The following is a 16,503-nucleotide window of genomic DNA, read 5'->3' on the forward strand; positions in this document are numbered from 1 at the left end:
AGCCCTGTGGAGACGCATTTGGACATCTCCAGATCTAAGTCTCTTTGCTAGGAAATTAGAGGCAGTGAGATCGATTCGGGGATCGAATAAAATACCCTGGCTCCGTGAAGTAAAAACAATCTTAGAAGACATGGGCTGCAATCAGCTGTGGGAGTGTTGAGGCGCTGTGGGCGCTACGTACCACCACCTCCGAGGCGGTGGTTGTAGGTGTTGCTAAATTCCTGGGGTGGGCATGGGTTATTAGAGCAAAACAGCTACAGGCATCTTGATTCTTAATGGGTTTTTGTATAAGTGGTCTTTATTATATTGTTTAATTCCCTTTTAATGATGATTTGTATCATGTAATTATGATGTTCTTAAACTTAGAACTGTATCCTATTTTATTGTTTTTTTTAATTGTCTTTTATGATGTAAAAATCGAAATAAAGACTTTAAAACCTGAAACCTGACTAATGAAGTCCCCTGTGGAATCAGAACCCAAACTAACCTTATTTTAGTTTAAAGCTTGGTTTTTAATTAGTTTCTTCAGGTTATTTGCAGTGGAGGTGATCTTTTTATTTTCTATATTGTGTAGTCGTTAGGAGATGTTTTACAACAAACCTAGTAAGGACAATAAATTAACCATTATTATATTTCTTTGACTTCACTACTCTATCATGTCAAGTTTAAAAACATAGATCTACAGCATTTAACCCATACTGGTCCCTATTTTACTCTAATTGCTAATAATAGTAAGACGCTGTAATTCCAACTATTCTCCATAACAGTTATAATTTTCTTGTCCTGATTGACTGCCATTAGATTCTTTAGTCCGATCTCAGAAGCTACATCTTATTTCCTGCGTACCAAGAATCTTTGCTGTTGTCTATTACTGCAAGCCCTATTCCTAACATCCTCATCACTTAGTGAGATCCTGCTAGAAGTTTGGCTGATTTTATGAAAGCTCACAGTAAGTTATCAGTAAGCTGTCATTAACTATGTCAGTTCGCAATATGAGACTACATCCTGTTCCCTAAGTAACACAGGTCTAAGCAGTTACCTATCTGTACAGACCATGTTATACACATAGTGGTCAAAGCACATAGGGCCAGATGTAGGTCGCCAAATACCGGTCGGTAACGGCCGATTTCGGCCGTTACCGACCGGTATTTGGCTTTTGAGATGTAGGTGGGTCTGAATTTACAGAATCGGTATATTTACCGATTCTGTAAATTTACCACTTCGGTATTTTACCGAATCGGTAAATATACCGAATCTGTAAATACCAAATCGGTATTTCACATTGATTCCTATGGGCTTCAAGGCCCATAGGAATCAACATGAAATACCGAATCGGTATTTACAGATTCGGTAAATACCGACTCTTACAGATTCGGTAATTTTTTACCTACATCTGCCTCCTTCCTATTTACCGACTCTTAAATACCGATTCGGTATGAGTCGGTATTTACGAGTCAGTAAATAGGAATTACCTACATCTGGCCCATAGTGGTTAAAGCAACCCTGTTAGGAATAGTATCGAACCACAAAGTATTATGACTATGCTGCCGATGACTTTCTGAGATCGTGATAGGAGGCTACATTCAGCTTTCAAGTACAATGAGTATACAATATTACCTATCTCTCCCGACCATGTTAAAAGTAGATTTAAATGTTTACAGCCCCTGTAGGGAATGGCGCTAGGAATGAGAAGGTAATTTAATTTCATAGTGCTCTGCTCATATCAGATAGTACAACGAGCACCGTTCAGCTCATATATTATCTATATGCTTAAATAGTGAATAGCCCGTTGTTAAAATTATATAAACCCACCCCACTCTGTATCATTCCAGTCTCATGCACTCACCATCTTCTTTGTGGTATCTTCATTGACTTGCGTTCATCCGTGAAACACCGAGAAACGGGGCTCCGCCTGAACTCCGATTTAAATACCGGTATATGGCGCGAAGCAAGGAGTCACGTGGAGTGTTAGTACGTAGAATTACGTCAAACCCACGTCTGCCCTCTTCCTACAATGCGAATACGGGCGCCATCTTGTAATGGGATTTATTTACTCTTTCGGGCTATTTATATTGATAGATCACTAACGTGCAAGCAGGTGTAGATACACATTATTTTATTTTAGACCAAAATAAGTCCGTAGCATAATATTTTGATTAAAAAGCGGACTCTATTGTTCTCGAATATGCTACTTCAAACATCTCACCATTATAGATTGCAGTTGATAAACATGGTTTCGGCAATATACATGCCAGGATAACCATTAGAAGGTATGTCTAGAGATCAGCTCGAGATCAAATTATATGTTTATAAGAGGGTATACAGATGGGGCAGTCCCATCATGAACACACGTCATTTTAAAGTGTTTTCTGGCCAATTTCATACTGGTTGTTAGTCGTGTTTCTCAAACAAAGTGACCACATCTAGTAAGCACTGTTAATTAGATCAATTGCTAGGATGTGTCTTAGTTAATGGATAGCTGAAAACACTGATTCCGATATAATTAAGAACTCCTTACAGGTCATCTTATTCCTAATGATTTGGTTTCACCATATGTACTTATTCTACTCCTTGCTAATGGTGTCTACCATTAGAGTCGCCCAAGTACAAGCCAACTCAAACAAACAGCGTGCAGGAATGAGTATACGTATGTTCTAAGGATTCTTAGTAACATACCATGCTATATTTTCATTCAATCCTTTATGTACACTGTCTAAATGGAAAATCCAGAAACTTTCACGTTTTTTTCGTGTGCTTTCCATCGGTTGGCCTGGTTTGTACTGGACTTTCTCTAATATGCACCATTTCAAATCTAATTCATTATGGTTGGTATCTAAACAATGTCGTACTAATGGGGCTGTTATTTTTTTCATCCTCACAGCAGATTTATGTTCGCTAAACCGGGTACGAAATTCTCGTCCCGTCACACCTATGTACGCGAGGCCACACGGACATAAGAGGAGGTAGATGATGTTGCTACTTTTGCAATTAGTCAATGATTTTAGGTTCACACTCACATTATTATAAAGGATAGAATCGGTTACCATTGCAGCATCACACGCATGGCATGACCCACATTTATGATTACCCTGTATAACGGGAAGACCAGTGATAGATGTCTGAGTATCACGCGGCTTAAATTTATTTCTGGTATGAACCAGACGGTCTCTCAGATTTCTATTCCGTCTATATGCTATTAGTGGTTTTGGAAATTTTGTCTCATCGTCTTCTACATCAAGAATTCTCCAATTCTTGTTGATAATATTTTTGATCTTATAATTCAGAGATGAGTGGTTGATGACACAAGTTATTTTACCATGAGGTTCTCGTTTGGTTCCACTTAATAGAGAGTCTGGATCATAAAATTTGGCTCTCTTAAAAGCCTGGCGTATCAAGCGGTGTGGATAACCTCGTTTTATTAGTCTTTCTTTTAATGCTTCTCCATGCGTTTGATAATCAGATAAGTTTGTGCAATTGCGACGAATCCTGAGGAATTCCCCAAAGGGGATAGAGTCTTTTTGACAATGGGGATGGAAGCTACTAAATTGTAGGATGGTATTTTTTGCTGTTGGTTTTCTAAATAAACCAACTTCTAAATTTCCACTGCTTCCATTAATCTCAATGTCCAAAAATTCAACTTTCTCAGTACTGTAGTTAGAGGTGAATTTCAAATTTACATCACTTGAATTCAGCGACAAGATATAATCCTCTAGTTGCGTCTTTTCCCTTCGCCATACAAAAAAAATGTCATCAATAAATCTCCGCCATAAAAATTATTTCAAAAAAAGGGGCAGTTTCATTATAGATATTTCTCAGATCCCACTCGCCCATGGACGTGTTGGCTACACTGGGGGCGCAAGAAGCCCCCATGCTCGTGCCCTTTATCTGCTTGAATAGGGAACCATCAAATTCAAAAAAGTTATTCCGTAGAACAATCTCCAAGCATTGGATTATGAATCGTCATCATTGGGATACCTACGTAGCAGAGATGCCACTGCATGTAACGCTTGACATTGAGGTATGTTGTTATACAACGCCTCCATGTCAAGCATTACTAGGATGTCTGTAGCTGAATTAAATACAGTATCTTCTGTCTTTGTGATCATATCCCCAGTGTCACGAATAAAGGACTTATATTTCTGTGTCAAGGGACACAGAAATGTGTCCACGTACTTTGAGAGTGGCACTTGAGCCTATCGTGGAAATTATTGGTCGCATCTTATGTGTTTTAGGAAGCCCATCCATAGCTGGCACTACTGGGCATTTTTTATTTAAGAAGGCATATTCGTCATCACAAATAAGACCATCTTGTAACGCTTCCTGTGTTAGTTCTTTTATTTGTTGTATTTAGTCGTTGTAATTCTCTAGGATGGGCTGTTCTATAATGCTCTTTAATGGCCAACATCTCCAACATTTTTCTGTCAAACTCCTGTTTATCAAATATTGTGATACCTCCCCCCTTATCACAGGGTGTAATCACCAAATTCATATTGGTTTCGATTTTTTTCAAAGCTGTATTCTCTTGTAAAGATAAGTTAAAACAAGGTTTATTTGTTCCTGTCATTAGATGTTCAATATCCTGCATCACCCTACGTTAAAACATTTGGACTTCAGGTCCTACCATGTCAAATGTGGGCGTAAAAAACTGAGGGGGGTTTGCATCCAGATAAATTCTCACTTTCTTGTTCCATTACTCTACCCTCAAAAACTTTTTTAATCTGACCTTCCTAAAGAAGGAGAAAAGATCTTATGAAGCTTGAATTTATTGAGCGGAGTACAGGGAACAAAAGATAATCCTCGACTCAGCAATGTAGATTCTTCATTACTGAGATTAGTAGATGACAGATTATAGATAGGCAATATATCTTTACAATTCTCAAAGTTCTCGTTCAGTTCATTGTCTACCACCAGTATTGCTGGGTTCGTGTTTTGACGTATTGCTGCTGAGGTTGTGGGCTCATCATCTGCATACCACCTCTGTCTTGTTGCCAGTGTACGGTCTTCCCTCTGGGCATTCTGATGGGTCTGTCTGCCTCTAAAGGATCTAGAGTTGTAATGTCCTGCCCCTTGATCTTGGTAATTATCAGTGTCAGATTCTGAAGAGCCAGTGTCAGAAACGTTGGTAAAATTCCTTCTATGGCTATTGTTATAGTTTGGGGTGTAATTTCCCTGATTCCCCCCTTGAGAGTTATTGGGGTTAAGATATGGGTAGATTTTTTCTCTGGTAAACCAACGTACATCATTTTTCAGTTTCTCTGTTTTTTTTATTTGATAAATATGTATCAAAATCTTTCATCTCAGATTGAATTTTCTCTAATTTACTTTTTGCTTCTTCCACTGCATTGGAAGATTGAAGTTTCTCTTCCAAAGTTAAGATTTCCTGATTTAGAGTTACCATTAGATCTTTCGCAGTTTCAATAATCAGCATAATCCAGTCCCTGGAGCAGCGCTTTGAAATGAGTGACCACCGCTCCAGGAACTTTCGGATTTCAATAAATAATGCCGGTGCGTTACGAACTCTTAAGACCCGATGGGATCACTCCCACTTTTAAATATTCGAGCATGTAGAAGGCATGTGATTCAATGCGTTTTACCTTTTTCTTGATATTCAAAAGATTTTGCCATTCACTGTTATCACCCAATGTAGTCGTAGGGGTACTCGTACTGTCTGCCACCTGCCCCAATAGTGAATTGAATTCTTCGTCTGTAAACCCAAACGTCTGTAGACCCTCCATTTTAAAGGGAATAGCTAACAATACTTGATGTTTATCATATGCGTAAATACCTCTCTCAATTTAATCAAAGCTTAACTCAAAAGGTAACAAATATATAGAAAGAAAGCAAGAAAAGGAAAAGAAAGAGAAAGGGGAAAAGGGATTTCTTATAAAGTCAAATTAACCAGAGATCCTCCACCTAGTGAAAACACACTAGTGCACATATCTCTCCAGGCAATCAAGAGATTAATTTATAAAACACCAAAAATATTACAAAAATAAGTCCCACAGTTCAAAAACCGTGAATGCAGTAACATAAATTAGGGCCCCCCTCTAACACGTCTTCTCGTTGATCACAAAGCCTATGCTCTGAAGCAGATCCACCCCCATTCGTAGGTGGGACAGCAGCTGACGTGGACATGGGTCGATAAGGAGCAGATCGTCTAAGTACACAATCATTCGTACCCTGAGGTATTCCACCACCAACTTGAGAACCTTGGTGAAGCACCAAGGGGCTGAAGATAGGCAGAAGGGAAGCGCAGAAAACTTGTACGTCTGATGCCGCCAAATGAACTGGAAGAACCGGCAGTGAGGTGGGAAAATCGGAATGACCAGGTAGGCATCTTTTGAGTTCCAGCCGTATCATCCAGTCCAATAGCTGTAGAACATCCCTGAGGAGGTGAATACCCTCCATTTTGAAGTGGCGGTAAACCAGCCACTCATTGAACTCGCTGGGGTTTATCACTGGTCTTTGGCCCCGTCAGTCTTGTCTACCATAAAAATATTGCTGACGAACCCACGGGGGTGAGGGGGAAAGGGAAATAGCTCCTTGGTAAGGAGGGATGCGACTTCCTCATTCACCAGTGTGGACTCTTGCTTTGAGAACTGGATGGGGTGGGTCTGGCTCATTGGGAGGGTTCTCCAAGATATTCTATGTGGAATCCTTGAATTTTCTGAAGAACCCACGCATCCCCTATAATGGAAATCCAAGTCTGGAAAAAAATTCACCAGCCTCCCCCCTACCTTTAAGTGGGAAGAAGGGAGAACACTCACTGGGGCTTGAGGAGGTTGCTGCTCCTCTGTATCCTCTGCCTTTTCCACATCAGCTTCTCGTGGGATAGAAATTCCCGGACCGGGAATGGTCCTGGTACTGTCCTTGCCTAGAGCATTGCCCCTTTGGAGGGTACTGGTTGGAAGGCAGCCGGTCGAGCGGCCCCTATCTCGACCTTCCCAATGGAAGACCCGAGGGAACATCTTTCTAACAGATGTCTGGGCTTTTTCAAGGGAGGTAAAGGTGTTCACAAATTTTCACAGCTCCTTGACAAATGGTTTACCAAAGAGTCATTCCTGCTCAATGCCCCTGCCTCTGAATCTTCCAGGTCTCCCAGCTTGAGGTACACCTTAATAAGAAGGGAGTGGCGATGCTCAGTGGACAGGGCACAATTTGCGTTGCCAAAATAAATGGCTCCTTGTGCCCACCCTGAAAGTGTGTCTGGGGAAATCAGGGAGCTCATTAGCTTGGCCTCTTCGACCATGTCCAGGATCTTTGTGAGTGGGCCCAGAGTATCTAGGAGCTTTTCCTGGCATGCCCGCCAGGACCTATCCATTGTTTTCTTGGGATCTTTTTTGAATTTCTCTAGGAAGGTGGCCACACGTGTGTCAATTTCTGGGGTGTGAGCCACTTTGGCCTGGAGGCAGTTACGGGCCTTTCTCTAGCGGCCTGCAAATGCACCCTGTCACAGAACTTATGACTTACCCAGCTGGGGCCCATTTGGAAGACCGAGGGTGAATGATGTCGTCCGGGTCGAGCATGTCTGAAGTGCCCTGGGTGGTCTGAGAGGGGCGGGAGGGAAACCACTGCCTGAACGGCCTGGGTTCATTATCCGTATATTTCCTGTCTCATTCGAAGGGGCAGAGTTAACAGGAGTCGGTAAACCCTCGTCTCCTACCGGTAAGGAATGCTGGCTGGCCAGGAAAGCTTTTTTGAGCCTGTGAAAGATGTTCAGGTCCACCCCTGTATCGCGGGGCCGTTTTAGCTGGGGGTGGCTCAGTGGGGGAGGGGAACTGTGGGAGTGGGGGGATCAGGTTATGCCAATGCATGGGCAATCTGGTGGGAGAGTCTCTCCTCCAAAGGGTTCATGGTTTCCGCCACCACCCAGTAAATAAAGGTTTCCACAGCATCGTAAAGGTCATCGTCCCAAGGGAAGTTGGCTAGAGGGTCTTCCATCCCTTGGGAGTCATCCTCATAGTCTATAATGGGAGTTACAAAGGGCTAGAGAGGTGCTAACTTAATAAAGGAGGTCTGGGTGACAGACCAAGCAGCCTTCTTATTAGGCGTCAAACTTTTTCTGGGGGGGCTGGGTGGCAGCCTAAAATGTTTTATGCGAGGAACTCTCAACTTTAGAGGGAGTCTCAGCCCTAGGACACTATTGTGGTGCACAAGCCACAGGGAGCCGCCCTGGGTTGGTGTCCGCACAGGCCCCTGGGACATGAAGGTTACTGACCCTTAAGGGTGTAAAACAAAAGGGCAATACAGACTCTGCAGCCAATGTTGTCTTCCCACAGGCAGCAGAGCATTAAGCTGAGCGCGATTGGCATTGAAATCTATAGGAAAGAGCCCAATCGGCTTACTGACCCCACCGGGGCATCTACCTCAGGCCGGCAACTCGGGGATCACAGCACGCGAATTCCTCTGTGAGAAAATTCAAATGTGCGTGCCGTGGTCATGCACCCCCTCCAGCGCCCTCTAGCAGCAGGAGGGTCAGCGACTGGAGCCGCACCAGAACGGGCAGAGTAGGAGCGGAAAGCACTCCCACAGCCATGAACTGCTATTAAAATAGAAGACAAGCGGCGGTAGCAAACACGGCAGCGCCGCATGAACAACTTAGTTAGACATCCAAAGAAAAGAAACCACGAAACGCATAACAGACGTGGCAGCGCCGCGCGACACACTCAGTGGATAAGCAATGAATAAAAACAATATCAATCAATAAGTAAATGCAAAAAACTACGAAATGGGGAGAAAAACACAATAAATAGAAGCACAGTATCTGAGGTACTTGTCTTGGCTGCGCAGCAGCGAAGAAAGAGGGGAAGGGGCATTGAAACAGGACTATGTTGGGCCAATGGGCCTCCTGATTGGATTTCAGGACTGTTTCCTGATTGGATGCTTTTTTTTCACCTACATTTCCCCAAATGTTCATGGGAAACGTAGTTTGTGTTGTCTTTATAATGATGGCTGCTGTATAAATAAAGTAAAGAAAGGAGGTATAATCCCCGCCTCCAGTCCTGACATAGAATGTGCCCTATGCACTCCTTCCCTTATAGACAATATTGGTCACTTTTAAGCACTCCGGCCTTATGTGCCAGAATTTCCACTCTGATCAACTGCCAAACAATTTTGACCATTGATATTCCAAATAAGGATGCATAAATTAGCCATAGTAACAAAGAGGATAGAAATAATTACACATGCCCCATATACCAGATAATCATACTGTTACTTTTGTTTTTACTTTTTCAAATTCTTTTTGAATTTTAACTGTTGCCCCACCACGAATGGCCCACACTCCACTGCCTTCTTTAACCCCTCCCAAACAGCTACAAGAATGCTTTTGTGGGGTTCCCACACAAAGATGTGCAGTTCATGCGGAAGGGGATCCAACACTGATTGCTTACCCCTCCATCACCTTTATGCCTGAGCATACCCCATCTTAGATCACATCGAATATAATTATCTTGGACAGAAAAAAAATATTCTTATAGTCCAACTTTATAGTTGTTTCTGTATATCTGGAACAAGGCAATAAAGTTATTTCTCAGTTTTAATTATTTTCACCAAAGAGGTTGTCTGTTCTACTTGGTACAAGAATGTGAATGCTTTTTCCACAGTAGTTTGTTACAAGATTAATAATTGATGTGGGCTTGAGCTCCGGTTTTTGTTAATGAGCAATTAAGGAGCATATCTGTTTGTATTATAATTCAGTATCAAAACATTTACTTTACTTAAGTTTGAATAATTTTGACTATGGTTCTTTGTTTGGAATGTCCTCATCAATTGGATAATCAAGGAATCAAACTCTAGATTGTGTGACAGAGGATGGCACTTTCTTTGGGGTTATGAAAGTGAACTCTGTGTGCACTAGTGATTTTTGGATCCTGAATTGGATTTCCCTGATTTATTCCAGAATAGATATCTCTATCCAAGTGCTCAAAGGGTAGCATGACAGCGGAATCCTCCACACCCTCCACTATGCTAGCAAAACGATTATTTGATCATCTAGTATGCTTGCCTAATTCTTCATTTTTATGCACAACCTTCTCCAAAGGAACTGCAGGCTCACCATTACACGAAGAGAAGTACTGGCTAGTTTATTCACTTTTTCCCTCCATCCCTGAAAAGTGCTCAGTCAAGTTCTCCATTCCGACTGCAACTGTTTCCAATTAAAAAAAAATTAGATCTCCTCCAATGTTATTTTCTGAAGAACGTTTATTTGCTGTACTGCCATCAGGATTTGTTGCAAAATACTGGGAATGCCACCCCCCCCATTATTGTGTCTTTCATTTTCCCTCCCATTCTCCTTCGTCTACCCGTTTGTCTTGCTCATAGTCCTATCAGTCTGCAAACTACCTATTCTCTTTGACTTTCCAAGGTGGTTAACAGTGAAGATGTCAAAGTAAGTCCTCTTTTGAAATCACTTTCAATAAATGGTGGTGTCCAACTTCGTGGATGAGGGCATTTTGGAACCCACCCCGCTTACTACACTGCCATTGAGAAGCAGCAGGTGATACGCTGTCTGAGCAGTTGTTGACACTAGTTTTCTGTAGATTTGCTTGCAATTAGCTGCTTGTGATGGAGTGCACTTGTTAGGGCCAGCAGTGCAGACTGATTTGCAAGTGGTATTTCGAGGGAGATCCACCACTCTGGAATGTTGCCTCTACACCTAGCAAGTAATACCTCTCTGACCTTTTGTACTTCCTGGAGTAAACTACCATGAGAAGTGATTCATGATCCTTAATGCATCTTCTTAAGGGGAGTAAAGGAAGGCTTTGCCTGTCATTTGTGATTCCGACTTTCCCCGTCACAGTAGTACTATTTACCCTTGGTATCATATCCCAACCTCCTGCCTTAGTGATCCTTCTTTACCATGATCATGCAAAACAGGATTCTTTGAATAAAAACCCCACCACTTGTGGTGGGGACTCAATAGAGTCCCTGGAGTTAGGCAGTATTTCATCTGTAACTGCTCAACTGTGTCCACAGTGTTTCTGGCTCATCCATAGATCTCTGAACCATCACTACTTTTCCCAGACAATCCCATCTAGAGCAGTAGCCCCTTTTCCTCCTGCCTAGTTCAGATATTCATAATGTCAAGTGGGACTTTGCTAAGGGATATTTCTATTTAGATTTAAAAATGCATGTTCACTACATCTGCCCGCTGCATTTAATTTAAACCCTGGCTCACTTAATTAAATAATTAGTTAATTTAATTTAAACCCTAGCTCTCTTAATGAGTGTCAGGAGAAGGCTCATGGCCAGTAGAAATCTCAGGATATTACTTACCAGGGTTAAATGCTTACCATGTATTAAATATCATTCCCACCAACGAAGTAAATAAGGTATCAAATAGAAATGTACAGTCTGTAGATCGGAGTGGCTGTTGCTCATCAACCCACTGTTGCACCTTCCCTCTTCCTAGCTGCAGGCTCCAACTTTATAACACCCTAGCCTTTATCCACCTATGTGTCATTGTAACTAACCCGCACTCCAATGCCAACCCCCGCAACCATTGTGTAGTTCTAATGAAAACCTCTTCTTGCACATTCTTCAACTTATGAATACTAATTCCCTACTTCAGACTGGTCTGAAAACACTTTTCCCTAGCAGTGACTCACTAGCACTGTCAGCCACTACTCCCAACTCCAAATGTGACATCACCAAAATAGTGTGCTGACTTCAGTTCTTCTTTTTCTGCACTTCATCGATGTGGTCCTGGTGCCTTACCAACAAATGTATCAGCGGCTAGGACAAATATCTCTCCATAGAACCTTCAGCTTCAAGCGTTGCCGATAATTCTGCATTTAGATGTTCCTTTTCAACTCCACCACAACTGAATGTAGTGTCTGGGGATCAAAATATGATGCACCAGCCTAGGTCTCTGGTGCTTTAATGCATCCAGGGCACATCGGGGGTGAGGGGTCTAGTGATGGCATGAAGACTTATAGTGGAAATTCCTATCCCACAGATCATTCACCTTCCAAGAAACAAATACCTCAGTGGCTAGGACAAATGCCCCCTTATAGGGCCTCTGGCTCCAAGCCTTGCAGATGATTGCGTGAAAATGTTTCCTTTCGAGCCCACAGAGACTGTATGCTGACTATGGGATCAGCATATGTTGCCTGTGACACTGGTAACTTAATGCATCTGAGGGACATTGGGGGTGCGAGGCCTACTTATTGTGGGCTGAAGCTAGATGAAGACTCACAGCGGAGATCCTTTCTCACGGATAATTACCTTCCAAGAAATATTCTCCTAAGAGATCGTCCCACAAAAAACATGAACATTACAGTTGGACAGAGAAGTCCACTTATTCATTTAGGTTCCCATGCTAAATTTTAGACATGGTTCCATGAGGCTTCTTTGTCCAACCCTGTGCAGGTTGAAGTCCACTTGCTAGCTATATTTTTTCAGGATCGCTCTACACACCTCTGGCCTACTCCCCAAGAGGGTCTAGCATGCTGCACCTTCATGGACTTCCACCCTGGCCCTTTTGGTGAAGCCGAAAGCAGCTAAGTTGACGTCCCCTTTTAACTCACACTCTTCTTCCATGCTGATTTTAAAGCAGTCAGGCCATCAGATCTGACGCTGACACCAGCCAAGGAGTCATCAGGGGAAGGTATCATTTGTAATTTGTAATTTTATAAATTTGTAAAGCACATGACTGCTTCAATCAGCGCGTCTCAGCGTTCGGATCCTGTCTGGAGAAGCACTAGCAGATGAACAAATAGAATTTGGAAAACCAGGTTATAAGGTGTTTTTTAACATTTTGTTTAGTAGGGCTCCTTCAGAGGTGAATAGGAAGGCTCTTGAAGAGTTTGGAGGCTAAGGGAGTCATTAGTATGGTGGGCGGACTTACCCCCGGGAAACGGGATTGCCCGCTGAGGGTGCGGCGGTCCCACACTCCCAATTAGGATGCGCCCGCCACACCGGCGGGCGCATGGCGAATTTGTAACATTGCAGGTTGTGCCTTTCAATGCACCACGTGGGCCAGCAGTGACTACCGCCGGCCCTGCGGGGGCGATCTGCTCGCCATCCTAATGGGGCCCTAAGTGTCTGAAATAACGCCCTCCCTTTATGGTTTTGCTAATTTGAGTAACCACAGTCAACAGAGAGTAAGAGGAAAAAAAGGTTCTTGCAGGAAGGTAGAGCATAATAAAACTGTGAAGATAACTAGACCCTATATTCCAACAAGCACCCTTGGCAAACAACAAGGCCTTAAATTGGATCCTCTTGCCAATTGCGCCAATTGATAGCAAGTGCATGTCTCTGAGACAGGCCTTAATAGGAACACTTCTGGGGATGATCCAAAATAGACAAGCTGCGGAGTTAATCTATCTTTACGCATCTTGTCTTGTTTCTCTCAACATCTGGGAGAGACCTAGGTAAAGAACGTTGCTGTAGTCCAGTCTGAAGGTGACCATAGCCGGCAGGGTTTTAATCTGGTGGTCAGAAGTAGGTTTTTGATCCAGCCAGACACCTACGTTAATCACTTTGGCCTTCAGAGTGGCAGTAGAGCCCAGGGAATCAGGCCACCAGACAGCGGACCATACTTTTGATTGAGTGCCATCACCTTGGTCTTTTTTTTCCATCTTTGCCTGTGTCAGTTATGGCCTTCCACTTAGCATCCAAAGAGAGGCAGATTTTCAGCTGAGTTGCACAATGACCCGAGTCTTGAAAGAGTGATCTATCCAGCTGCGTTTAATCAGCATATGTAAGGTGAAACTGAATGATACCATGATATCTGCTTGGGGCATCTATAAATATTGAAAAAGTATAGTACTTATAGGAACCTTGTATGGACTACCCTACGATAATTTTAGTGACTTATAGCAAAAAGGTTTCATCACAACTTGAAGAGAGCAATTTTTAAAGAAGGAAGCAAGCCAGATAAGTGCAGTGGAAACTGTGTAAAACGCTTAGATCAAGCAGGATGGCTGGAGAAAAACCCCTTTGGTCTAGTGTTAACTGTAGATTCTCCGTAACTGAGAGAAGTGCGCATTTAATACTATGCAGGGGTCTAAAGCCTAATTGCGACTAATGAATTAACTGGTGGTTTTCAAGATAGCTTGAAAATTGCTTATTTTTCAGTTTTTCCACCATCCTGGCCTATAAGATAGCAAGGAGATATGACAATAATTTTCTATTCTAGAGGGTTCCAAAGTTTATTTCTTCATAATTGGGCTGATAACAGCTTGCTTCTATGATTGGAGGACTGACGCAGAGGAGATCAAAAGATTTAAATACTCACACAACATAGGGTAGATGTTTGAAGACCCTTTGTTGATAATGTGAGAAGAAGCGGGGTCTAATTGGGAGCCTGACTTGGGGATACATCGCTTATTTTGCATGCGATACATTGCATGCCATTACAACGTGGTTGTTGTAATGACCGTGTTACATCGCATACGATTACATCGCAAGTTGTTACAACGACTTGCTATAAGGGCCCGAAGGTGTTTGATTTACAATCCAACATCTTCCTTGCTGTTGCACAAACTGGAGTAGGAATAGTAAATTATACTATTCTTAATCCAGCACGCCGCTTACAGCAAGTTGTTGTACCGACTTGCGATGTAATCGTATGCAAAGTAACAACGCAGTTGTTGTAACGACCGCGTTGTAATGGCATGGGATGTATCACATGCGTTCTAATAACATATATTCCCTGACTCGATGGAGTTGAAAGATTATGCAGATCTCCCTTTTGGATGAGGTTAACATCTGAAAGACTGGGGCACACAGTGTCTGGTATTTCGGATTAACCCCTTCCATGCTGGTGACGGAACCGTTCCGTCATCAGTCACGGCTGAGCTGTGCTGATGACGGAACGGTTCCGTCACGACCGCGCCCTGTTCTGGAATGTCCAGCACAGGGCGTGGCAGCGGCGCAGCGGTCAAGGTGTTAAAGGAGCTGTTCTTTGCCTTTGTAGGAAAAGTAGAATAAATATTTACATTTTGGAAACCGAAAACAGTGAGTTTGTTACACCTGTTAATCAAGCAAGGTGCTGATAGATAGGTGTTTGAGGGCTTCATAAGTTAATATTGATATAATATCTCCTTAATGGAGTTGGATGCTCTCTCGATTCTTTCTGCATAGATTTCCATACGTGTTTGCCAAATGACTTTATGCTAAGTGTTGGTGACCGTGTTAGAGTGATTTACATTCTATATCACAAGCTTTGCAAAAGAAGTATTGCAAGACCTTCCAGCCTTTCTTTAGAGCATCTAGAAGTGGACGATATTGTTAGGGGACAATATTATCACGTGTAGAGGTAAACCATCCCTTAACCGCTAAGTAAGCTTCAGCCAAATGGGTGGAAAGATTTGGTTTGGCAGCAACTAAGGTCTTGTAGAAATTAATAGACAGGAGCTTGGGCTATATTCTAGTCAGCAAAGCTGGCACAAATGTGGGGGCGCAGTCTTCTAGCAGAACTGTAGAGTGGAATGGCATAATGATCCAAACATGGTGAAGGTTATGAAGATTTGAAAACACTAGGTCTAAGATGTAGGCAGCGGAGGACATCTGGATTGTGATTCGTTTCACAAATTCAGTTCTTTCTATGTCATTTAGGAAGTTCAGCACAGCGAGGCATGTTCTATTATCGAAGTGCAGTTTGTGAACACCTAGTAAATTGAAATTAGTGAATTTTAATGCTTTTGTGGCAGCTATCTCCATAAGTGTGTAGCAAAATTAAGTACAGTACCCAGGAGGTGATAAGTACACCCGGAAATAAGTTGTAAGAGTTTTAATGTAAAAAGTAATGAAGACCACATTTCCTACCCTACCCCACCCCTCCCCCCACCTTCCCGCCCTTACTTTGTTGGAAGTGGCATCTTTCACAGCAGTTGTTCAAAAGGCAGCGGAACCTCGGAATGGACTTTGCCATCTGCTACAATGAAATCTAACATTCTGATTCACCTTTTACGGAGTCCCAGCTTCTGTTTAAGGAGGCTCCACTAGACCTTCTTAAACTGCATGAAAACATTTTATTTTTGCCCCTGCAGTACATATGCAGTTTTCAACCTGCTCCTGTTGGTCCACCGTTCTAGCCCTCTCATCCATCGATGAAGTTTGGTTGTTCTAACGTCTTCAAAGCAGAATTCGAAAGCCTTTCCTATATGTTTTCTGGGCAGGAGTCCAAGAAGCTTAATGCTCTGAGCTGCAGAGTTTTTGTCTCCACCAGCTTGGCGCTCTGAACAACTAAAGCCACCTGCCTTTTACTCCAATAAATCTATGCCTTCTGGGCACATGCAAAATTTATAATTTCAAGTCTGCCAGGCCACATGAAGCATTTGGCATTGCGTCAGCTGACAAAACTGGGTTGTCCAGCTGATTAGCGGAGGCTATTCTATTCCCTCGCCGACCCTTATCTCTTGAAGATGGAAGGCCTTGCCCTGCTGGACAAAGGGGACATAGGAGTGGTGCCTCTTGAAGAGGCAGACAAGGATTTTACTTCCTTTACCTCCTCACAGATGAGTCCTGAGGCCTGTACTGATCTTCGCTTCCAAA

The 16,503-nt window shown here is 42.7% G+C and overlaps 1 protein-coding gene across 3 annotated transcripts in view; it reads left to right on the forward strand.

The window, feature by feature from the left end:
• SLC37A2 (solute carrier family 37 member 2) overlaps window positions 1-16,503 on the forward strand; it is a 928,549-nt gene that overhangs the window by 553,953 nt on the left and 358,093 nt on the right. The gene's annotated exons all lie outside the window — the stretch shown is intronic.

Source organism: Lissotriton helveticus, chromosome 3_1 (genome assembly GCF_964261635.1).
Source record: "Lissotriton helveticus chromosome 3_1, aLisHel1.1, whole genome shotgun sequence".
Lineage (NCBI taxonomy): Eukaryota > Metazoa > Chordata > Amphibia > Caudata > Salamandridae > Lissotriton > Lissotriton helveticus.